The following is a 26359-nucleotide window of genomic DNA, read 5'->3' as shown; positions in this document are numbered from 1 at the left end:
TTTAAAAAAAATTCTTAGAAAACATTGCTGTTGGCTTTAACAGATTTTTCGGAAGTCACTGTTAAGCATTTAGAAGTCCTCATCAAGCTCTCAATACATAGTTTTAATGCATTTTGGCTTTATCTCTGATTGAAATGTAATCATTATCACAAGATAATTTTTATTTACACGTGTTATTCAATTTTCGTCAACACAGATGTAAATAAGTTAAATAAATGATGAATCAAAAACCGAATGTTTTTGAATGCGTTTCGTTTATTTTTTCCTGTGAATCGTGATGTAGCAGAGAACGAGCTCATTTAATCGTGAAATAGTTTTCAATCACAAATTCTTCCGCGTCGGTATTTACATTGTATACGTGTTGATTATTATACACAACAGCTGCGTAAAGAAACCAGTGGCGTTGCCTTTTTTCCCCTTTTCCACGGCGTATATGTGTGTGTGTGTAAGCGGTTTTTATTATATTCGTTTCTCGTGTCGTTCCGCACGTACGCCGTTTCAACATTTTTTTTTTCTTGTTACGCTTTTGATGATGTTTTATGCAGATCAGGTGGAATTTTATTTGAGGATTACTCAGCGAAAACTAAATGTTATGTGCTACGATGCAGATTGTACGAAGAGAAAGGTATATAACAACGATAACCGTTTTTTCATAAGGCTAGATGGCGTTGGGAAACATTTGGCAGAGACTTACTGAACTGCAGAAAACCTTACGCAGGTCCCGATAAGTTTATTTAATGAGTTATTATTTCTTGTTAATTTTACAAAAACAGGGTGTATCATGAATTTGTAAATAGTTTAAAAAAAAAATTCATAAAAATCGTAGGAATCGGTATATTTGAATGTGGTTTGCGAAAAAGTTATTCTCACGAACAGGGATTTTTTGGTGCAGAAAAAGTTTCGATAGAGGGCTCTGTGCACGGAAGCGAATCACTCGAAATATGGAAATCAGTGTTCTCTAAAATGCAGCATGTGCGATTAACAGCTCATTTCTGAATTTTCCTATTACTGGCGCTTACATAAGGTTTTCATTGTGATGTTGACCATTGATGGATAAAGTAATACATTGCTTGAGGAAAAGTAGTTCCATCTCAGCCACGAACCACCGGCTGACACTTTACGAACGTTTCGTACACAGGAGAGATTAAAGGAAGGTTCAGGTCCAGATTTCTGTGATTTGATTTCATGCAGCGTCCTCTATAGACAAAAATTTGAACCATTTTTTTATGTACCGAAAAAAAAAAATCTCTCTTTGTGTAAGTATTTAACTTTTTCGGAAACCGCATTCAAATATACCGATTCCTACGCGATTTTTTTTAATGAATTTTTTAACTATTTACGAACTTATGGGACACCCCGTACAAGGTAGGGCTTAATGGCTCTCATTTAAAATGATGAGTATACTTCACACTTCTTAAAGCCGACTTTCAGTCGTGGAAATAGTAGTAAAACCCATAATATTTATGCCAGCAATAACTCTTACAAACAATAGTGAAGCTAAAAAATAACTTTTTTAAATGGTGTTAAAGCTAAAAAGAACTCTTAGGAACAATTCGTTAACAACAGTGAAGCCGAAAGTAACTTTTCTAAACAACCGTGAAAACCCAAGAATGACTTTTTTTTCATAAACAACCATGAAATATCGGGAGAAAGACTTTCTAACAATAGTGAAAACGACAACGAGTCTTTTAAACGATCATGAATCGATAAATATCTTTTCCACAAAAAAAAACAATGTGGTTTCATTATTAACATTTCCAGACAATGTGATTTCATGTAAGTAATATGTTCAAACAATGTGCGAAGCCAAAATGAACTTTATCCTATCTGAACAAAAACGATTTTTTTTACCAACAATCGTGTAGCCAACGAACAATTATGAAGCCAACAATGAGCATTTGGAATAATCGTGAAGCCAAAAGTAACATTTTTTTTAAACGAACGTGAACCAAACAATTAGTTTTTCCGAGCAATAGTCAGTCGCAACAACATGAATGTAGACTTCAGTCTTTCAAACAACCGTGGAACCAACAATTGATTTTTTTCAACTTTTCAAAAACATTTCCAAAATTAATAGAAAATCGTTCCAGAAATAATAAAAAATAATTCTAAAATTAATGAAAAACATTCCAAAATCAATATAAAATGATTCCGGAAATGGTAAAAAATAATTCTAAAATTAATAAAAAATAATGAAGAATAATTCTGAAATTAATGAAGAATAATTCTAAAATTAATGAAAAACAATTCTAAATTTATGTGTGTGTGAAAAACGTTTCCAAAATTCATATAAAATGGTTCCAGAAATAATAAAAAATAATTCTAAAATTAATGAAGAATAATTCGAAAATTAATGAAGAATAATTGGAAAATTAATGAAGAATAATTCTAAAATTAATGAAAAACATTCCAAAATTAATGAAAAACATTCCAAAATCAATATAAAATGATTCCGGAAATGGTAAAAAATAATTCTAAAATTAATAAAAAATAGTGAAGAATAATTCTGAAATTAATGAAGAATAATTCTAAAACTAATGAAAAATAATTCTAAAATTAATAAAAAATAATGAAGAATAATTCTGAAATTAATGAAGAATAATTCTAAAACTAATGAAAAATAATTCTAAAATTAATAAAAAATAGTGAAGAATAATTTTGAAATTAATGAAGAATAATTCTAAAACTAATGAAAAATAATTCTAAAATTAATAAAAAATAATGAAGAATAATTCTAAAATTAATGAAGAATAATTCTAAAATTAATGAAGAATAATTCTAAAATTAATGAAAAACATTTCCAAAATTAGTATAAAATGATTCCGGAAATAGTAAAAAATAATTCTAAAATCAATAAAAAATAATGAAGAATAATTCTAAAATTAATGGAAAATAATTATAAAATTAATGAAAATTATAAAATTATTGTTATTGTTTTAATTTTTTACATGAACACAAGATGAAACCAAAAATCAGCCAAGGGGTCTAGAGACCCATACTGGATGATTGCAAATTTATAATGAATAATAAGGAACACAGTTTAATGGAAATAATTATAAAAAATTTCTTAAAAATAATTCTAAATTTATGAAAAACATTTCCAAAATTCATATAAAATGGTTCCAGAGAAATAATATAAAATAATTCTAACATAAATGAAAAATAATTCTAACATAAATGAAAAATAATTCTAACATAAATGAAAAATAATTCTAACATAAATGAAAAATAATTCTAAAATTAATGAACAAAAATAGATTTGAAAATGATTCCAGAACCAATGAAGTACAATTACATAATTAATGAAAAATTATTCTAAAATCAATAAAAAAAAATAATTGAGAATTAAAATGAAAAAAATAATTCCAGAATTAACGAAAATCCAGCATTTTTATAAAAGAGATAACTTGTCAGAATAGCAAAAGCTTTTGAAAATTTGCCCCCCCCCCCCGTTTGATTAGAGGCTTCGAGCTCAGACCCACAGACCCCTGCTGACCCCCCTGTTAAGACGCCATTATTTTAACATTTTGTTATTAAAAATAGATCGGAGGGTCGCGAAGAGTTAGTTGATAAGGCTGCTGAATTTTGGGTCGCGCCCGTGCCATTTACAATCGTAACAGCGTAAACTTTCTCCAGCGATGATTTTCACCCGCCGCCAAACACCTGTTAACATCTCGCCAAAACAGCGAAAACGTCACCAAAACTTTTAAGGGTCCAAGAAAAAAAAACTAACAGAGAAGAAAGTCGTTTGATTTCTTTAGCGTCTCATAAAGCAAGGTGTCGCTCGCACGGAAAGGTTATCAATCCGTCCTAAATTTAGCGGGCCGCAATATTATCGGGATCGCGTATTTTACGGCCCTGCGGGCTTGTGACATCTTTTTTCCTCAAGTGTGTGTGTGTGTGACATTATGGCATCCGGAAAGTGAAATTTAAAACTATCAAACGCTATGGATTTGCATATACGATTCACCTGATGATGATGTTGGAGAAGAGCTATTTGGCGTATTCGAGGTGAGTCCTTGGCTCTTTTGACTTGTTTACAAACTTTGTTTTTTGGTGCACATGTTCTAGAATCGGATCATTATGGGGTCTGACATGTTGCACATGATGACCACCATGGTGTTGCTTAGAATAATGCATAAGAATTAACGTTTCGAAGCATGTTACAGATGGTCACCTTGCTAATAATACGGAATATTCGAGAACCAAGTCGTCAATCCCAGACCCATGGTCCTACCACACCGAAGCGGAGATCGTCAGAGGCCCCTTAAGAGATATGTTACACCCTCGTCATATTGAATTTATAATGTAAAAAAATTATTTTTCGAAGCCCACCATTCCAGATCCATGGTCCAATCCGACTGGAGCAGGGATCGTTATAGAGCCTCAATATTTTTTTCTCCTAGGCCACTTCCTATTGAATGAAATTAAAAAAAATAAAATTGATCCCAGCCCACCATCCCAGATCTATGGCCCTGCCAGACTGGAGCGGGGATCGATGGACCCTCTAAGTTTTTTTCTAAGCCGCTTCTTGTTGAATTTTATGGCTGCAATGCTTTTCCCTGGATTCTTCCTATTGAATTTAATACGTGTAAAAACAATTAAGGCTCCCAGACCCATGGCTCTTTCCCACTGGAATGGGGATTGTTGGAGGGTCTCAATACTTTTTGGGCATCTCTTCCTACTGAATTTTTTTTGTTAAAAAATTATTCGATCCTTACCTCGTTGGAGCGAGGACATTAAAGAGCCCCAAGACAGGCCCGTAATTAGGCTGGACAACCGGGCCCGAGCCAAATGGAGGCCCCCCCCCCCCACAAAAATGTACACTTGTTTTGCATATTAATAACAACCCTTCCAAAGGGCCTCATAGAAGACACACTACTGGGAAGACACCCCATGGGCGTCTTCCTATTGAATTTATAACTTAAAATTGTGATCCCAGCCCATGGCCTTCTCAAGGGTGGGCTGGCAGAGCTCCTGCCCGTAGGGCCTCGTGATGATTCTTATCATATTTTTGTTTTACTGTAAATTCACGAGTGGGGCGTGTAAAAAATCTGATCAAGGGGCATACCAAAGATACCCCATAAAGTAAAGGGGGGGGGGGGGAAGCAAACCCAACAAAACAATCAGTATTAGGTGACCATACATCCCACATTTTGTCCCGTAATTTCCATGTCAGTCCGTTTGACTTTTTTGAGAAATGTCACGGGTTTACTCGTTTTTTAGTCGAAGTTTTCCTGAATTTGTTGTTGCGATATATTATATAGGAGTTCCGAAAATTTCATGAATTATCACATTTCGCTTGTGGGGGGGGGGGGGTTATGATCACCCCCATCCATAGATCTGCCCCTGGATTGGAGCAGGGATCCTTATAGGGCCTCGAGACTTTCCCTAGACTGCTCCCTATAGAATTTACAACGTAAAAAAAATAATTTGATCCCAGATTCACGATTATTTCGATTGGGATCGTTGGGGGCCCCTAGGCTTCTCCTGGGCCACTTTTTTATTGAGTTTATTACGCAAAAATTTATTTCAATCCCAGACCCATTTTTCTCCGCCACTGAAGCGGGGATCGTTGCAGGTTTCCCAAGACTTTTCCTGGACTTCTTTTTACTGAATGAACAACGTAAAAAATAATTTCGATCCCAGCACACACATTTAATAAGGGGTTCCGAAAAAAAAAAGACGCCCGTCACGACTTGGAGCAGAGGGTTCTCAACCAGAGGTTCACAGACCACTTGGGGAGGTTTCAGGGGGATCTATGAGCTGGGATATTAGAACAATTGACGTTTTTCATTATTTCGTATTGAATATCATTTTGCAAAGGGGTCCCGTGATTTCTTGTCTGTGGACAACAAAAAGTGACCCATTACTCGTAGGGTCATTTGATGCATAAGGAAGGGGGGGGGGTCCCTTCACGATAACCTTGCATAGCGATAACGGTAATGGGCTCCCGGTAGCATCGTCTTAACATTCGGCCACAACCAGGCGTGGCTTTGGGGTTTAGTAATAATGAGGTTTTAATGGCCCTGGTTGGTTCCCGGTGTGTTGCCCTACCGTAGGAGAGGGAAAGGGGGAGGGTTGCTATGGTGCTTTTGAGATGACCCGGGGACAGAAATTTACTTGCTCTTCCAGCACATAATTATGAAATTTGAAGACCATCGAATGTACGTAAATTACAGCGCCATTGTACCGTGCAGATCGTATCGAGATTATCATGGTAGGGGGGGGGGGGTTGCACCAAACTATGTCCAGAACGTTACAACAATGTAACAATTTCAGCTGGGGACTCGACATTGCATGGGATGAGCTTTTTTGCAAATCAGGCAGGCCGTGCCCAGGCATTACCTCCTAGATGCAGAAGTAACTAGGAGGTAATGGACCAGGTGAGTCCTTTCATTAAGACGACCCTGGGGCAAAGATGAATTCCTCCACACTGGCGTGTGCAGGGGGGAGGGGGGTTAAGGGTTCACCCCCCTCCCAGCCGAGATTATAGTTTATTATGGTAAGAAACGAACCGATCCCCCATCTCGGCAGTGAAAAAAACAGACTCCACCAGAGAAAATATTGCTTACGCCACTGTTGACCCCGGCTCTGTTCTTGACAGTGTCACTGGGGAGGACAGAACGGCAAGCTTGAGGGCCATATTTTTTTACTGTGTAAATTTACCAGGAAGCGGGTCCGTAAAAATATCCTGATTTATAAACCCTTCAAAGATTCTTGGGGGGCCCCCATTTTAGGTTGGAGGGAAGGAAAACGTTTGTACTCGTACAACATATTGATGCTCATCGAATAATTATTTATTCCGCGTGGTTATTCCTCCCCCGCGATAACCTGAACCTCAACATTGAATGCACCATTTCAGAACACACATTTCGGCCATCATATTTCCTCCCCCCAAGGGTCTCGGGAGGCTGCGGTGGACGGGGGGGGGGGCTGCTCGTCGATAAAAATGTACCAGATACGATCTCAGAAAGATACATTTCAATATCCGCTTGCGAGTATTATAACGAGCTCCCACGCAGAGGCAATTTGTGCCAGCGCCAAATGCTATCTTTTAATGGTTGAAACGTCCCACAGCGCCAATTTACCACAGGCCAGGCCAGACCGAGCCTCGAAATCGTGTGTTTCGAGACTTTTCTTCTTTCTTCTGTTGCGTCCTCATCATCCGTGTGGGAAAATTTCAGCCATGGGTTGTGATGGGTTCGCATATATTGCTAGTTAGTCGGTTGTTGGGGGGCTCTCATTATTATAACCAGCGATAATTGTTTCGGGACTTGGGGCGAAAACGCCTGTACGCCAAGGGTGCTCACTCAACCTTTTGGAGGGTGCGGATACAGATATAGGTAACCGTCCTCTACGCCAGTGCTTCTCAACCGCTGGGCCCTGATATAAGTTAAAGCGGGCAGTAAGTGATTCACCGTTTCATTTTTTACCCATTCGTTTCCCATTAGTCTTGTGAGTGACCGGGCCTTCCACTCACAAAAAGAAATCGACCGGCCCGCGGGTTTCCAAAGGTTGAGAACCACTGCCCTATGCCTACTGTGGGCTGCACCACTTCATCGGCTTGGAAATATGCTGCTGGTAACTTAAGTGATAAAATCTGGAAATATGCACTTCGCAGGCCCGTAGCCAGAAATTTCGTTTGGAGGAGGACTACTTGCATTTTGGGGGGGGGGGTGACCAAAGTGATATAACAATAGATTTGGCCATCTTTCCCCCTTTTTAAGCATTTTCTTACATTTCGGGGGACTTTGTCCCCCCCCCCCCTCGACGAAAAACGCTTCAGGAGTCTCTTAAATGTTCTGGAAATGAGTTATTGAAGTAATCTGGAAATGTGCCTTGGACCACTTACGTGACTTGGCAATCTTTCGTCAGCCTCTTCAGTGGTTTGTCGCAGGCCACATCGGATGACTCCGCCCCTACCCTTGATGACAAACATTTCCGTGCTAAATGCCATTGAACATGAAATAATCAGGACGTATTATATTCGCTGTGGTCCAGGTACGCGTGGAGCTGCTCTTGCAATTGCCCTAGGGAAGGCAAGTGTATGACGGGGGAAAAAACCCCCTTCCTTCAGTTTTTGATCAGTTTCTTTCAGTTGACCAGATTCAAATTTCTTTTTCCCCGAGAGACATTTTCTCTAGGGGAAATGTCATAGGAAAATGTCAAAGGAAATTCATTTTCTCTTGAATGAAATGTATATTAAAAAAATATCGCACTTCGTGATATACAGTGAAACCTGTATAAAAGATTTCCGTCTCATACAGTGTCCGTCTTAAGGCTGAAACATACTGCACTGACGTGATGTGTTTTCACGTCGTGTCAGAGACGTCGTAAATTCTGATTCGTGGAAATTCTGTGACGCGGGAATTTCACGTCAGGTAATTTCAACGTCACAGAATTTCAACGAATCAGAATTCACAATGTCTCTGACGAGACATGATAATCGCGTCACGTCAGTGTAGTGTGTTTCGGCCTTTAGACAGGTTTCACTGCACATTAGAGACACTGTACATCACAATAGCCGAATAAAAAAAATGCTGGATTTTAGTTTTTAAAGGAAGAAAAAAGGTGACCCTCAAAGAAGACCATTGTTTTGAATTTAAAAAAAATGTAAAGATTGAACATTTTGCAACCAGTATCCATTTACGCGTTCAACTAAATGGGATGTGTGGTCACCGTACTTGCAAACGGGACTTTTCCGGATATAGCTATCATTCGGCTAGTAATCAGAAACCCCGAAACGATCACAGTAAGCGACGTGGACGTGTTTTTCTTCCCCCGACTATTTTTCATTTTCCTGGTTGTTTTGCGAACCCTCCTTATCGGAGCTCGTCCGCGCATTCCCCCCATATGCCCCCCTTTTCACCGGGGTTCTCCTGTACATGTGAAATTTATTTTATACTGTTTAGTGCTCCTATTTGTATCTACAATCATAAGGTCTCTAGTTTTTTCATGTACGGAAATCAAATTGAGATTGGATTGGAATTTCGCAATTCGTGAAAATTCATAATTAAGGGAAATTATTACTGAAAGAAATATTTTCCAAATTAATGAAAATTTCTATTCAATGAAAAAGTAGTTTCAAAAGAAATAAAAATTCATATTCAATGAAAAAAAAAATGACTTCAGAATTTCATATTCAGTGAAAATATAATTTCAGAATTAATGGAAATTCAATGAAGAAATAATTTCAGAATTAATGGAAATTCAATGAACAATTAATTTCAGAATTAATGGAAATTCAATGAAAAAATTATTTCAGAATTAATGAAAATTCAACGAAAATAAAATAATTTCAGGATTAATGAAAATTCAACGAAAATAAAATTTCAGAATTAATGAAAATTCAATGAAAAAATAATTTCAGAATTAATGACAATTCAATGAAAAAAATAATTTCAGAATTAATGAAATTCTTATTCAACGAAAATAAAATTTCAAAATGAATGAAAATCAGAATTAATATTCAATCTAAAAATCAGTTTACGAGAAATTTATTTTTGATGGAAAAATAATCTGAGAATGAATTAAAATCCTCCAATAATAAATGTCACCCAGTTGGCCTACCCTTCAAGACGCATCTGTGTGAATCTAGATATTTGTTGGCCCTCAGGCCTCATGGAATTTTTTTTTTTGTCCCGCAATGTCCGAAAGGTTGAAGACCCGTGGTCTAGGCTGAAGTAACGATGGCATCTGGCGGCCTCAGGCTTTATCAATGTGCGAAATTTCTCTGCATTCGAAACGCTGAAGTAATGAAAAAATAATTTCGGGATATTAATGAAAATTCATATTCAATGAGAAAATTCACAAGACGCCCTAACCCTCCACAAACTTCCCGTAGTTCGAATCGGCCGCAGTCTGGAAACACTTCAACCAGAGAAACAATCGGCCTATAGACAAAGCCGTGCCATTGGCTGCTGGGAAGCGGGGCAAATTAAAATCGGACTAGTGAATGTAAATCTTTCTGGATAGCCATCACAAAAAACTTATCATACACGTGAACGCATACAGATCATAAATTCGTGGAAAATTGGCAACTCTCTTGAAACTTGTGGAAGTCTCGTAAGGTAATAGATTATTACATATAGAGGCGCCTTTTAGGCGGTTCTTGCTTAACGTCAGAAAAATAGAGAGAGGGGCCCCCACATTGCGATAGGGTTGTTTCTACAATATGGCGGTGATATCAAGGACAAAAGAAAATTATGAGAACGGCCGTTTTTTGATATCACGCACCTATCCCGCGACGGCCTATGTAAGATTTATTGCACTGCCTAGACACGCCTTAGTACATATGTCTTTTCATTTTCTTTCAGAAACCAATTTTTTTTCCATCCCCTCTCTCCCTGATATATAGGCCTAATATGCCTAGCTAGTCAGTTATCCCCTCCACCACCTCTAAGTTGGGTTCTCACGGGGCCCTTCATTAATAACAGAAATGACGGTGGCTTTCGGAGACTAGGCCTATTACGGGTGGGTAATGGCGGGGGGGGGGAGATCGTTATTTCGGAGGTGCATTAAAGGTAGTTAACGATTGTACGCGCCACGATAATTATTATCATCGTTATTATTTCAACTTGGATGCCTCGATTTCTACCGAATAGGCATTAATGAAGGAGCAGCCTATCCATTGAATTGTGAGAAGAGACACACACAAAATGGCCTTTTGTGTTATTAATTTCTGAGGAAAATGATGTCGGTATTTTCATTTTCTCACGCTTGGTCTGAGAGAATGTGTGCCCCGGCCTTACACGATAGGCCTATGTGGTTGATTAAGTTTTTAAAATGTGTGCGCTTGTGATTTTGCACGTGCCGCAGTGTCTCTGGAATTTCCTTTCAGACGCCATTTTTTGTCGCACCACGGTCATTTTCTGCACATGATTGCTAATTAGGGACCTACAATTTATTGCCGATTCCGAAAGGCAGGCTTGTTTTTTATACTCATCGAGAGGGTGGTGCGCTAACTCCTCGGTGGGGGACTCCCTGAAGTAGCAATTTTTTCGGGCGGTCATGTCGCCATTTTTTTAGATTAAATCGCAACGTTTGTGGAGTGTGCGTTGCCACAATGCCGTGACTGATGCCACAACTGGGCTCTTGAGCTTTGAGTCAGATGAGGTTCCCTCTTGGGGGGTGGGGGAACTCTATGCAGGTCTGTTTCAATAGCATGGGCCCTCAGAAGATATGATGTTCTGGGTAGGGTCGTAACTAGGATTTTTGCTGCCCGGGGAGAAACATTATTTTGCCGCCCTCACAAATTTAAAATTCGATAATTTTATAACGGTGTTCTTTGTTCCCACCTAAAATTGCCGCCCCCCCCCCTAAATTTTCCCACCCGGGGCAGTTGCGCCCCCTCCAGTTCCGGCTCTGATTCACATACTATTTAGCTGGAAGTAACAGCTTACATATTTGCATACACGCCTCTGAAGGACTGTTTCCATGCTGGCAGACACGCTGAAATAATTTCCGATGATTTTGCGCTGCCCTTAGCATAAACGGATACTGGCTCCTCGAGTGGGTGGGGAGGGGGTAAATGTCCTCCTCCACCCATAACACAATTTTTTACACTGAAGGGGGGTTCACCGATCCGCTCCCCCGCCGTATCCTACTATGGGAATGCAAGTCCTCAGGCTTCAATTCAGTTATCATACATGAAAAAAATTAAAAAATGACACTCCAGTGTCAATTTTTTATTCGCCTCGCCGACGGGACGCCCTGGTTAAACAAATATAAATACGCATTTCTCTGCTCACACGAAATATTCTGCGCATTTCTAGGTTCACGCGAATATCCTATGCATCTCCAAGTTCTCACAAATATCCACGCATTTCTAGGTTCACACACACAAGTATCCTACGCCTTTCTGGGTTTACATAAATATTCTTGGCATTTCTAGGTTCACACGGAATATTCCCTGCATTTCTATGCTCATGCGAATATCCTGCGCATTTCTATATAGGTTTACACAAATATCCTAAATATTTCTCGGTTTACAGGGATACCCTACACCAGGCATCTTTAACCCGTTGTTCGCGAGCACCATGGTTAAGAACGTCCCTGAAGTACCCAGACTTCTCTATGCTCGTGTCCAATTTCGTGCTCGCGAGCACGTATTAATCAACATTCCTATTAAACCTTGTAGGAATTGCATTCAGGGATTGAAATGGTCATTTCATGCATCCGTAACTCGCCGTAAAAGTGCCCTACACATTTCAACGCATTTCTAAGAATATCCTACGCCAGGGACTCTCAAAACGTTTTCCACCCGCGGCGCCCCTTTCCTTTATCAACGCTTTTTCGCGGCTCCCCAGGGCGGTGCAACAAGTAAAAGAATCACCTCTTTGTCAGGCACCCCTGACAAACTTCAGTCAAATATACTTGCGCACAGTCCTACGCATTTCGATGAGATTCTTGAAAAAAAAAAAAAAAAATTGGGAGAACCACTTCTCTAAAACACGGCAATAGTCGGAAAGGTTGAGTAACTGGTTGAGTAGTCTGTCAACAGCGGTCCAAGTTCCGTCTCAGTGAGTGATGCTTCCATTACGATCAAGATAGCCATCTTTACACGAATAAATGACAGGAATCCGTCGTAATCCGTCAACAACCAATTGTCACGGAAAAGACATTATTGAAGGACATAATTGATTATTTATTGCCATTAAATATAATTATCTTCGATTAGTTTCCCCCAGTCGCGTGTGGTGTTGATTGATTGATTAGTCCGTCACTGGCTAGAATGCTGTATTCCGTAATTGTCATTCCCATTGCGGATGCTCATCGAATACATACCATGTACTGTATTTGTTTTTCTCCACAATGGGGGGCGGGGGGCACGCGTGGTCACCATGACGTGAATGCATTGGTGCGGATCGTGTTAGTGCAACAGCCATTGTCAACAAAACTTCCCATGCGCGCCACAAGGAGGCGCAGAGGTGTCGGTTTTCTTCTTTTTTTTTTGGGGGGGAGGGGGGCTCATGCATTATTCCAGAACATCCTTCATCGTAAATTCCGCTCGAATACCCCCGTAACGTTATCGCGTCGCTCTTTGCGGTGAATAAATAACATTCCCCCCATTGAATTTATTCTTATGCAGTATAGTATCTCTTCCGTCTTTCTCTCGCGCCTCCTCCTTAATTTCATTATATGGCGAGCGAATAAATATTTATAAGGGTTAACCCTGGCGGCCGTCTTTTCTTTTCTGGTACGCTTCGGCGCCTTATGCTATTCTTTCTATAGGTTTTGGGCTCGTTTCTTTAAATCGTGGTTTGTGAATTTTTATTTGCCATTGAGTGTTTCGGTGACACCTCCCCCCCCCCCCGCTTCCCACACCTCATAGAAACATACGTGGATTAGAAGCATAGGCTGTCCCTTAAGTGATCCGGAATTGTGCTGCGGGCCACTTATAAGGTCTGTAGAACTGCACTTACCTGTAAATGTGCCGCTCAGTTAATTTTTCACAAAATTAGGTTTGAGGTCACGGGCCATATCAGATGAGTCCGAAGGCCACAGGTTGAGCATCTATGGGGTTTACGTAAATATCCGACGCATTTCTATGTTTACACGAACACGTTGAGCACTTATAGGTACGAACGTCTTAAGCATTCCTAGGTTTACTCGTTAATCCCACGCATTTCTAGGTATATTCGAATGTCCTGAGCATTTCTAGGTTTACTCCAATATCTCAAGCATTTCTAGGTTCGTACAAACGTCCCCTTCCGTTTTTGGAAAAAATTTATTATTGGCATGAACCGAAGGTAGGCTAGGCATTCTCTCCCTCCGTTGACTATGCATACTTTCGGTCACACACACCCCCATTCGGAGAGGATCTGTATCCGCTTATGCGTAGAAGAGCCTCCCAAAAGCTGTGTAAGTCCATATCGGGTCGGAATTGCATTCGGTTTTTAGGGCTCCTTCAAAAAACAGTATTAAATCAATCCCTTAAATTGAAGATTTTTATACGCATGCTCATATACAACGTTTGGAGTTGTGTTAAGTTTGAGACCGTTTTCCCAGCCAGGCCCGATTTTGACTTTAAAACAGGGCAGGGCCATGGCCTCCCGACATCCTGCAAAAACGGCTAGTATCTTTGGCGCCCTTCCCCATAATGAATTTGTAGTGTGAGCAAACAAAAAATTACAATCGTCCTAGGTCCACCGGGCTGGAGCCTGTCATCCCAACTCTTGTGAGGGGCCATGGTCAGGATCATAATTAGGAGAGTCATGGTCAATTTTGTCAGTTGGGACAAACGTAAAATTGCAGCCCACTTCACTGTCGATGATTCCCCCTCCCCCCTATAATTTTCTTCTCTCAAGATTAGATTGCTCCAAGTCCTGTCAGACCAGGCACGACCCGGGCTCTGTCCCTTCTTGGATATAAGCCATTTACCTGTGTGGGTTGGGTCGTGCTTGGGAGGACCAAAAAAATATTTCATGTTTCTAAGTGCAATGCAGGGCTGCCGGTCCAGAGCGCCCTCTGAGGAAACCACCAGCAAGCGCCCCCCTCCCGGCACTCCGACCCTCTGTCTTAGTCCTAGCTGCAAGCGCGGAGCCTGGTCTTTAGGTTGTTGCCGCCCCTCAAGGAAACCCAGGAGGAGGAACCCACAAACCCGAGCGGCGGCCAAAGAAGCCCTCAGAAACACACCCAGAATTCACCAGGTAGCTTTATTTGCAATAATTTATTTACAACACTTGAAAGAAGTAATTTCGTGACCGCAAACGCGACATGTGCACCTGTCGGGCGCGGCTTCCATATATACAGGCCATTCCGCCTCGCGACAATTTCCCACCTCGGGGGTGCGGTTGACTTAGTGCGTCTTCGACGTTTATCAAGTTCATTTTCAGTCTAAAGTCAAGTCTGCGTCAGCGCTGTCTGAACGGCCACTTCATTTTGCTCGCTGTTTCTAGCTGGTTGGCTCGAGTGAGCTCGTTGGTCCCGCATAGCCAGCCCAGGTGCTAGGCCACTTCTTTTCGTTTGCCGTTTCTCACTGGTTGGCTCGGGTGAGCCCGTTGGGCTTGCGTGGTGCTCCGTGCTGCGAGTTTTGACGCTACTCGATGAGGCTCTCGGTATGGCAGCCATAAATATGGGCTTCTTAATTAAAGTGGGCTAAATTTTTTGTTGTAGATATGTTGTTCAGATTTGGAGACCTTGGCAGAAGAAAATGGCCCAGCTTCCACTTCGCTCTTAAAAAAAAGTTCCCAGTGTTTTCTGGTCAGCCCATAGGATGCCTATATTACAACTTCATGTGGTGGCGGCGGCTTTTCGTGTATGTTCGTCGTAGCTTAGTTATGGGGTCTGATGTCTCACGACATCACCCATTTTGGGAAACAAATCCCATCTGTGTGCACAATTAGTGTTGCAACAACAAAAAAAAACATTTTCAATGAAACCGGGTACGCGATATTCCTAAGCCGAGGTTGCCCCGAAAGCCTCCCCGAACCCTGATAGCCTGCAGCGTGATATTCGAATCCTAACCGAGGGTTATTTGCATAATCTCTCGACGTCTGATGTTGTTTCGGGCGATACCACTCGCTCTCCTAATGAGAAGGATTGCATCTCGCCATCTTGGCTAAATGAATGTCTCTAACCATTATTTTTCGAAATAATAGTTGTAAAACGCTTTGGGAAAGGGAAAAACCAGTAACGCCTTATCCTCGAAGAAGAGGACCGGTCCTTGGATTTTTCTCAATAATAATAATAATAATGAAGGAACAATAAGAAAAAAAGAAAATGGTTGTGTGTTGCCGTGTGTGTGAGCAGGTTATAAGGCATCATATACGTGTATTTTACTCCGTTCCTATATGTCTTGATGGATTGACCTTGACTATTGCTCGCCTCTAGTCGTTTCCACATATACACCCTGGGAAATATTACTAGTTTCATCATTATTATCATTACTACTACTACTGGTCTGTGAAGAGATCGAGACGACCCGGACACCGATTTGATTATGTTTGTGCTTTCCCTTCGCCTTGGAAAATATTGGTCAAAAATAGCGCCCTCTCTCGGCTTGATTTTAATTGCATTTTTTTGTTGTGAAGAAATAGTTCAATTTTTGAAATTGTACCAGTTCAAGATAATTTCGTGATGACTAAAATCTGTCTCGTTTCTGAATTTTATTGAACTGTTTGAGCTTCTTATATGGGCTGTGGCTTCGGAGCCGTGGGTGTTCGATTTTGTAGCATAGGCCCACGGTCGTCTTAAGAGCATCATGGGTCCCCGGGCCAAGTGATTTTTCTGAGGCCCTTACATGGCAAATTCTCGAAAATTTCAATGGGTTCTGATTTTTGTGAGGCCCCTCTTCTCTTGAGGCCCGGGTGGGCCCATGCGTTTAGACGGCACTGCATAGGCCCCGAGCACCCCCAGAATTAATTTAGAAATCAAAATTTTCTACATAAAACTCCATTCGAGTGCCCACAATTCTAAAACCACTTAAAACGCACCACATGGCCGTTCTGTGGTACAAAGGCGGGCTGGAAGAGATCTCATCAATTAGGGATTTAGTCTGGTTGCATGGTTTTAGCGTTCCTGTCGTGGAACGCCGAATAGCATGCGGCCACTAATAAGCCCTGAACGAAATTTTCATACGGATTATCGTGAAGTTCTGGGTCCATGTCTGAAAATCAATGTTTCTTTATTTGATGCTTCCCATCTCTTGAAGTCAAGTGTCTTCTCGAGGTGGCCGGTGTCCGAAGTCTGGGCAATGTGGGAATTGGCAGGTGTCTGAAATCTGGGCAATGTGGGAATTGGTAGGTGTCTGAAATCTGGGCACTATGGGAATTGGCAGGTGTCTGAAATCTGGGCAATGTGGAAATTGGCCACTGCCTGAAGTCTGGGCAATGTGGGTTGGCCACTGCCTGAAGTCTGGGCAATGTGGGTTGGCCAGTGTCTGAAATCTGGGCAATGTCGGAATTGGCCAGTGCCTGAAGTCTGGGCAGTGTCGGAATTGGCAGGTGTCTGAAATCTGGGCAATGTAGGAATTGGTAGGTGTCTGAAATCTGGGCACTGTGGGAATTGGCAGGTGTCTGAAATCTGGGCAATGTGGAAATTGGCCACTGCCTGAAGTCTGGGCAATGTGGGTTGGCCACTGCCTGAAGTCTGGGCAATGTGGGTTGGCCAGTGTCTGAAATCTGGGCAATGCGCAAAGTAGCCGCTCTCTTCGCCATTGGCACTTGGTGCCCCCAGAGAAGCGGTTTGATCAAAAATATCCGGACATAATTTGGTGTACACGACGGGGGATGGGGTTAAATTTTGCTGCCACGACAGTCGCCATTCCATCAGTTTTCGGTACATTGACTTTACGTTTCTCTCGCGGAATCATCCACACTTACACAGGCCTTCCAGCGTTCCCTTCGCCACTGACACACGGTTGCTTGCACTGTTTGCAAGCTTTTACGCCACTGTAGGTGAATTGGCAACTTCAATGCTCACTTTGTATGCGACTTCCATTAACTTGCGACGAATTGTCATTATGGTTGCACATCTCGAGGCATCGACTAATCAAATAATGTTCAATATCCCCCCCCCCTTAATGCCACTGGCGCAAAAATGGCGGTTTCTTCACTCACGATATTGGTTGCATCACACGTACTGTGTGATCCAGGTGCGTATTTGTTTTATCCATTCCTCTATTTCGACCACAAATAAGCGTATTTATAACGTATTGCAATTCGGTCTGCAACGGGGATCCCCAATTAAAGACACCGGTTAGTTAATCGATGGACGGAATATATATATATGCAGTACGATGACCGATGACAGCTTTGTGATTAGTCGTTGCCATTAAACGTTTGGAAACACCATTTACCCTTTCATTTTCGCTCCACGAACACCGCCATTATGTTACTTACCCCCCCCCCCCCCTCACCATGCTGTAAGTGTCATCGTGGACAATCTGGAAATTGGGAGGCAACATTATCATTATTTATTGATACCTAATGTGATTTTTACCCTTCTGTCATAATTATATTTCTCGTGAGTACTCTAATTCTACCATAATTTGCGTTATTGATGGTTGTGGGGGGAAGGGGGAAATGGATATTTTCCATGGGATATGAATTGCCGTACCATCATCAGTCCCTTGCATGGACCCCAACAGGGAGCACAGCCTGGGGGGACAAAGGGGGATCAACTCATTATTCTCTCTCTCCACGCTACCAAGTTCGCTAGAGAATCGATATGGGTTAACCCGGGCATCTTCAACCGTTGCTCGCGAGCACCACAGTGCTGCTCTCTGAAACATTCAGAGTGCTCATGTCCGATGTCGTGCTCGCGAGCACTTGATCAACTTTCCAATTAAACACCTTGTACGAATTGCATTGAAGCTATCCTGATTTCATGAATTCGTATGTCAAACTTACAGTAAGGGTGCTCCTCTTTCGTACGGGGGTTACAGGCAGTGCTCGCGACTAAAAAAAAAAGCTGAAGGAGACCTCTTTGTTAACTTCTCAGATAAACATTGTGGTGAGATGGCTTTCGACAAATATATTTGCAGGGTGACTTCTGGCAAACACTGCTGCGAAACGATGTTTTTTTGTCAAACGATAAAAAAAACACACATTGTTTTGAAACGATGTTTTTGACAAACACATTAGGGCCCTTTCACACGGAGCGGATGCGGGTCCGGAAGAAGTTTTAACAATTGGAATATACTGCGCCTTTCAGACGAGCCGAAAAATCTCCGCACCTAGGAAATGTTCATGCGGGTCCGGACGTCGTCCGCATGTGTCAAAACCTAAGTGCGGGCTCCGCATCCGCACATAGAAGTTTTGACAATAGATTTATTCGGAGCTATTCACACGATGCGGATGCGGAGCGAATTCGTCCGCATCTTTGGCTACTTTTTGAAGGTGATTTTTCACGGAATTTTTTTAATTATTTGCCATAAATACCCTTAAAAACACCATATGATGGTCCCTGCTCATTAATATAATGTACCTACATACGTGTATCCCTCCGTTTCCTTCTGAGATGGAGATATAGCAACTTTAACTGCCTTTTGTCCATATTTCACAATTTTATACAATAAAACCTGTCAACAACGGCCACTGACGGGACCAAAATTATAAGCCGTTCTGTTCATTACGAATATTTAATTGACTACATACTTTAATAACTTTTAAATTTAATTAAAAAATTTTAATTTTTTTCTTTTTAAATTTTTAAAATTATTTAAAAATATAAATATCTGAAATATTATTTTAAATATTTGTTATTTTTTAAAATTTTTTAACTGTTAATTTTTTTAAACTTAAAAAAAAATACTTTTATTAAACAACGTTATCCACGTACGGTGTTCACTCAGGGCCGGATTAAGACGTTTGAAGACCCTTGCACTTGAATATTTTTCGTGGTTCCCCCGATACCTACAAGTTTATTTTACTCAATATTTAATCTGTAAACTTAAAAAAATGAAATTTTATATTTCAGAAGTGACTAATCTAAGGATGGGATTTCACTCTAAAAGGTTTATGAAAGTTATTTTATAAAACTTGAAAAATGTAACCAATAAACACATCTGTTACATTCGAGAGAACTTAACTGATCCGCCTATTGGTTGCATTTTTCAAGTTTTATAAACGAACTTTTATAGTGTAATCCCGGCCTAAGACAGAATTGTGATGTGAATATTTCTAAGCACAGGCATTTTGGAAGTCTCCACCCCTCCCCTTTTTTACTACTTGCAAATTCTTTGATATCTCCTGAATTTTTTTTTCTTTTTTTTGGAACATCGAAAGTTTTGGATGTTTTTGGATTTGATTTTTCGAACATTGGATGTTTTTGGAATTTTTCTTCCATATTTTTTCGAAAAGACGGATTTTTTTTTTTCAAAATATTTTGAAAATATTTGAAGGCATTTTCTTCCATCGACTACTTGTGAGGATCGGAATGAAGGCATCTTTATACCCATATTCTATGGGGCTCTAGATTAAACCACCAAAGAATGCCTCTAGGCTGCCTATGGCCACTGAATCAGAGGTGAAGGAGAAAAATAATTACAAAAATTGCGAAAAAACAGTTTATATGCACGAATTTCGAACCAAATTCGAATTATTGACCAAATCCAAAAAAAAAATGTATTTGGTCAGTGATCGGGGAGGGGGGGGGGAACGAATGTTAGCCAACCCTTGGCGGAAACTGGTTTCGCCCTCGATACAAAATTATAATATAGGGAAACATCCTTGGAAAAAAGGCTCTCTCCCAATTTCTTTTTCTTTAAATTACGGCCGTGACTTCCTGGTGCCAGCCATACCCAATAAAAGCTTAAAAACTCGCCCATTTCCACGTTTAAGTTGTTGACTACTATTACTACTATGTTAGAAATAGTAACAACGACTGCGGAATGATGGGCAGTTTTTTCTTTTTTTCTATTCCAAATAAATGGCCGCCAACTATAAGCAGATCGTAAAATGGTTATTGTTTCTTGAGGGAGAAGAAAAAAAAAATCCGGGCCTTCTCTTTAATGGGTCCTACGTAGGGCTTCTTTTACTAGATCTTTTTTGTGTTTTTACGGGGAAGACGAGAGTTCGAGCTCGTATAGAAAGAGGGCCAATTATATTAAACTCCATTATTATAATAACGGTTTCTTCCATTGTCTGCTTCCCCCGATCATACTACATACTTGGGTTATGTATGGCTATTCTCGAAATTGGTGCCCGAAGATACTTCCGGTTTTTAGTGTAATAACATGGCTTGTGTGTGTGTGTGTCGACAATGGCCATTGACTGAATATGTATGCGTATGTTTTTTGAAGTTCGGAATTTTGATTTCTTTTGTCTGTTTTATGGAACTCCTAACACGTTAAAAAAAAAGTTTTCGCTGGTCACCCCCCTTGGAACGTGATTGGAATTTCAAATATCCCCGCAGTATCCGTGGCTTACTAGTGGCACGTCCAAGTGACGTCTAACCCCGGTGTGGCGCCGTGTTCCGAAAATTCACCGAAATGGATATATTTACCTCTGGAAAAATTTACCGACAAGCGATTCATTGACATAGTGAGTGAGTTGATGAGCAGGTGTGTGAGCAAGTGAGTGATTGATCAAGTGAGTCGGAGTTCGTTTCTGAGCAGGTGAGTGAGTGAGAGAGTTAGTGACTGAGCAAATGAATGGCCGAATAAGAATGTGAGTGAGCAAATGAGTGAGTGACTGAATATAGATGAGCAATTGAGTGGATAAGTAACTGAGTTATTGATCAAGTGAGTCGGGGATTTAGAGAGCAGGTAAGCGGGTAAATAAGCAAATGAGTGATTGAACAAATGAGTCAGGGAGTTCAGGAGTTGGTGAGAAAAGAGTGAATGAGCGACTGAGTGAGGAAGTTGGTGACTGAGTAAGTAAATGGATGAATAAACAAGTTAGTGAATAGGTGAGCGAGTGAGTCATGTAGCCACTCACTAGCTAATTCGCTGACTCATTTACGAACTCATTCGATCATTCACTCGGTCACTCCCTCACTGGTGACTGTTTCCGTTGAATTTTTCGAGCGGTGAATTTTCCCATCGGTTAATTGCACGACGATGAATTTGCCATAAATCCAGTGGCGTAGCCCATGTAGTTTGCGGCGGTACGTGTTAGAACGAGATTATAATTTCAGATTTGTATTTTATGACATTCCTGTTCGATTTCGAGTAATATCTCCTGATTACTGACTTTTTTGTCACACGGCTGATTTTCCCCTTGTCATCGTTTATCCTCGAATCCCTACAATAGTCTAGAACAGTGGTCCGGGGGTTTACGGATCCCTTGGAAGTCCTTGGAGAGATTTCAGGAGACTTGTGAGCTTGAATGAGAGAACAATTACTAATTCGTTGTTTTCACATTGCTATACAATGAATATTGTTTTGTGAAAGGGTCCCCTCCATTTTATTGGACCCCCTCGCCAAGCTGACTCGTCCGCCATATTTAAGCAAAAGTAGGGGGGAGGGGCGTGTAATTGTTAAGCACCTAGTCCAAGTACTTAGTTGCTGCCCAGGGCCTAGTGGTTGTCTTTAGGTCTATGACGAATCGGAAGAAATCGGGTTGTTGCGGGAATTGATCGCATTTTTTGGATTCCGTGAAAATGCAAGAAGCGATGAGAACTTTTGTGAATCCCCTTCGGGTTCCCGTTTTCTCTGAACTTCAGAACAAAATTGTCTACGTGACTTCCCTCATTGGGATCTGGTGGCACTCATTGAGAGAGATCTCTTGGACATTGAAGGTCACCCATTGTCTTCATTGTTTTTTCCCCTTCGGAACTACTTCGAGAGTACTACCAAGTAGCACATACTTACGGTCTAAAAGGATTTGGCTACAGTGGTTCATTGTTGCGCGTATACTAATGCCGTCTACTCCACTTTACTTCAAGGCACTCACTCGGGAAAAGCCCGTATTTATTTATATTACTTGTCCGCGAGCCTCAGCGGAAACACTTCAATTTTGGATGGAGGTGCTTATGGGGAAGAGAAGCACCCCAAAACCCGAGAAATCAGAGATTCCGGTGGTTTCTAGGTTCTCTTAAAACTTCAAGTATCTTGCTTGAGTGATCTATTTTTTTTTTTTTCCTTCTCCGTCATGTCTTGGAATAGGATTTCTTTTGAAAACAATTGCATTACATTCATCAGTGGCGTAAGTCTTGAAGATTTTGTTGCGACCGGTTTTTGGGAATCAGTTTTGACAAAAACATTTTACGGAACCAATTTTTTGGCTATTTGTGGAACGATACATTTCACAAAACAATTGCGGGACGAACATTGTATGGTGGGATGGATTTTGACAAAAACATTTGCGCGATAAATTTTGGTGACGTTATTGTGGAACGATACTTTTTACAAACACATTTCCGGGAACACTTTCGACAAACATTGTAGGGGATGGCTTTTGACAAACACATTTTCGGGATAAATTCGGCGAACACAATTGCCGGATTTTTTCACAAACTCATTTGTGGGAGAACTTTTGGCAAACATAAATTTGCGAGATGATTTTGATTAACACAATGCGGGATGAAATTTGAAAAAAAACATTTGCGCTATTAATTTTGGTGACATTATTATCGAACGATACATTTGCGGGACGGGTTTTGACAAATGCATTTGCGGGACGGGCTTTGACAAATGCATTTGCGGGAAGATTTTGAACAAACACATTTTCGGGACAAACTCTGCTTTTTTTGCTGGAAGTTTTCTCACTAAATCATTTGCTGGACAGTTTCAGATCACTTGAGCGGCCTGCGATGCATTTCCGGATAATTTAAGTGGCCCGCGACACGTTTGTTTTCAAACCAGTGAAGTAGCCCCCACTCTCAAAGTTTGATAACCCTTGCTTTTTACCCATTTCTTTGAACGCGAGTTCAGTATTACAGGGTGAAAAGTGTTAAAATTCTTACTTGCTCTGGCTGAAAAAGTGCTCAAGTGATCGTTGTTTCTTTTATTCATCTTAGAAGTAGGATTAGGCATAGAGGATTGTTTGAAAACATTTTATTATTTTCATCGACCCAGTGGCGTAAGTCTTGAAAATTCTTTTGCGGCCTAGCTTCGGTGGAAAATTCTGAGCTTCCCTAAACCCGCACTAGCTGTTCAAGATGGTGTTTAAATGACTTGTTCACCAACCCACAAATGGTGATTTGAATACCTAAACTGAAAATTCCTGATAGGAGATGGTGAAGGGTGTCAAAATCCCGTGACGTTTTGCATTACGTCCACGATTTATCCCGTGCGGCAAGAGAAAAATTGTCACACGCAACGTCTCCTGAAATCTGTTGAAATGGAGTTGATACTGTATCACGGTTTAACTATCACTTTATGATCATTATAATGATCAGTGTCTTTACCCAGTAGCTACCTAAAATCATGTAATTGATGGTGATCACCAAAATCATGTTGAAATATTCCATTACACCACCTATAACTAATCCTGCACAAAAACAATCGAGAGGTTGTTATTGTGTTAAATGCATGCTTGAACCATGGCCCGAGGGCCAAAATCAGGCCCTCAGAGTCACGTGGCCCGCAACAAGCAACGAAACCATTTAAATGGCCCGCGAAAGATTTCCAAGTTACATTTCGAGATCGCTTAAGGCGACCCAAAACACGTTTCCATATCACTTAAGCGACCCGAACCACGTGTAATCTCTTGAGTGACCCGCAGCATACTTCCAGTTCACTCAAGTGGCTCACGGTACATTTTTATATCATTCAAGTGACTAGAATTGCATTTCCTGATCACTTCAAGTGACTAGAATTGCATTTCCTGATCAATTCAAGTGAATCGGAGCGCATTTCCACATCATTTCAATGACTCGAAGCGCATTTCCAGGTCATCTGAGTGACTCGTGGTAGGCTTCAATTGAACCTTATGGCACGCGGGACGCCATGTGGGATTCATAATCTCATAGCTCTGATATCAAACGACGATTAGCTACTAAAGAAATGGCAAAACCACTGATGACCTCCACTTGCAAAAAAAAAAAAAAACGCTTCTGGAAAAACTTTTCAGTGGGATTTTTTGGCTCTCTTCATAACAATAATAATAATATGAAGAAAATCCTCGAAGCACAACGTCGACGTTTGTTGTTGAGCATTCATTCCGTGGATATACTTTGGCAAATTGCCTTTCTCCTTCACTTCGCTTCGGCTATAAAGAAAGTGGCAGCTCGTTATTAATAAATGTCGGATCAAAAGAATAATGGAAAACAAGCCGGCCCATGTCTGTCCTCTCAGTCGGTAGAAAAAGAAAAAAACGTAACCAGTTATTATTATTATTATTTTTCATTACCAGAGAAAATGGTCCTCATTTTCGCGCTTCGGGTCCTCATAATCGACGAGCCTCGGCCCAAATATGGGGAGTGGGGACGCCCGAAATGAATTTATTTAAAAAAAAAATGTAGGCAAAAAAAATGGCCGTTGGTCATTTTTAGGTTAGTTAGGGCGTTCAAAGGAGAAGGAAATTAGTTTATTATTTTTATTTTTCGCTAATGTTATTCATTCTAATCATTCTTCGAGGAGAGCAATCAATTGCATCACGGGTGTTGATTGGTTCGTTGACAGGAATTCGAGATTGTGTTTTTTTTCCCCCCTTGTGGTCGATAAAAAATTTGTTTTGATCGGCCGCACACTTCCGTGTCGGTGATGTTCTACGTTTTGATATGTCGGTCATAAAATTACTTAAATTTTATACTGTATTGATTTTATAATATCGGGAAATCTCGTTATATATAAAAGTCTTAATTATCCCTGGATCGAGTCGAATTCTGAGGAAATTTCTCGAAGCTCAAGAATGCGCCAGTATGTGCTATATCAGACGTGGTCACCCAGTGGCACGGCATCATGCTTCAAGTGCTCGAAGTTTTTCTACAAAAATGTCGAAAAATTTTTATTTTTTTTTTCAAATTTAAAGTTTTTGGGACATTCAGAGACTTCACGAATATCGTGGACATTGTTACTGAAGAACGTTTAGTAAACATTTTGAACGTTATATACTGCAGGATTATGTTGAATATTCGCAGGATATCAAATTCTTGACGAGTGAATATTTAGTAGATGTTGTTGTGGGGCAATTTCCTTGGGGAGGGGGGGGGGTGAAGCCTTTTGACAAACATTTTTGCGGGCATTGCAACCTTTGACAAAAACATCTTTGAGGTACGGCTTCCAACCAAATTTTTGACGGGTAAAAAATTAAGTGAAAGTAGTTGTGGGATAATTTTCCTGCAAGATAATCTTTGACAAACATTTTTTGCAGGATAACTTTTGACACAATTTGTTGTGGGATAACCTTTGACAAACATTTTTTGCAGGATAACTTTTGACACAATTTGTTGTGGGATAACCTTTGACAAACCTTGTTGCGGGATAATTTTTGACAAGAGACTGTTGCGGAGGTAACCTTTGACAAACATTGTTGCGAGATAACATTTGACGAACATTGTCGCGGGATAATTTTTGGAAAGAGCACTGTTGCGAGATAGCATTTGACAAACATTGTCGCGTGATAATTTTTGCCAAGAGCACAGTTGCGAGATAATTTTTGCCAAGAGCACTGTTGCGAGATGATTTTTGCCAAGAGCACTGTTGCGGGATAGTTTTTGCCGAGAGCAGTTGCGGGATAACCATTGACAAGAACACTTGCGGGATAACCATTGACAAGAACACTTGCGGGATAACCATTGACAAGAACACATGCGGGATAACCTTTGACAAACCTTGTTACGAGTAAACCTTTGACAGTCTTGTTGTGGTACAGCTTTCAACCAAATTTTTGACGGGTAAATATATATATAGCTAACATTGTTGTCGGACAATTCTCTTTGTTGCAAAATTTTGATAACCATTGTTGTGGGGTAACCTTTGAGGAAAAAAAAACGCAGTTCGGGATATCTTTTGACAAATCTTATT

The 26359-nt window shown here is 40.5% G+C and overlaps 1 protein-coding gene across 1 annotated transcript in view; it reads left to right on the top strand.

The window, feature by feature from the left end:
- The first annotated feature begins 3767 nt into the window (after positions 1-3767).
- The window catches only part of LOC149079133 (semaphorin-5A-like), a 72890-nt gene continuing 50298 nt past the window's right edge, over positions 3768-26359 (top strand). The window contains exon 1 of the mRNA XM_089240014.1: positions 3768-4011. The gene's annotated coding sequence lies outside the window, so the exon portion shown is untranslated. The remainder of the gene's footprint in view (positions 4012-26359) is intronic.

This window comes from Pholcus phalangioides, unplaced genomic scaffold (genome assembly GCF_987345545.1).
Source record: "Pholcus phalangioides strain wild (caught in Gottingen) unplaced genomic scaffold, Ppha-v1.0 ptg000012l_1, whole genome shotgun sequence".
Classification (NCBI taxonomy): Eukaryota; Metazoa; Arthropoda; class Arachnida; order Araneae; family Pholcidae; genus Pholcus; species Pholcus phalangioides.
The sequence above is the reverse complement of the archived record's forward strand: the minus strand, read 5'-3'. Positions and strand labels throughout refer to the sequence as shown.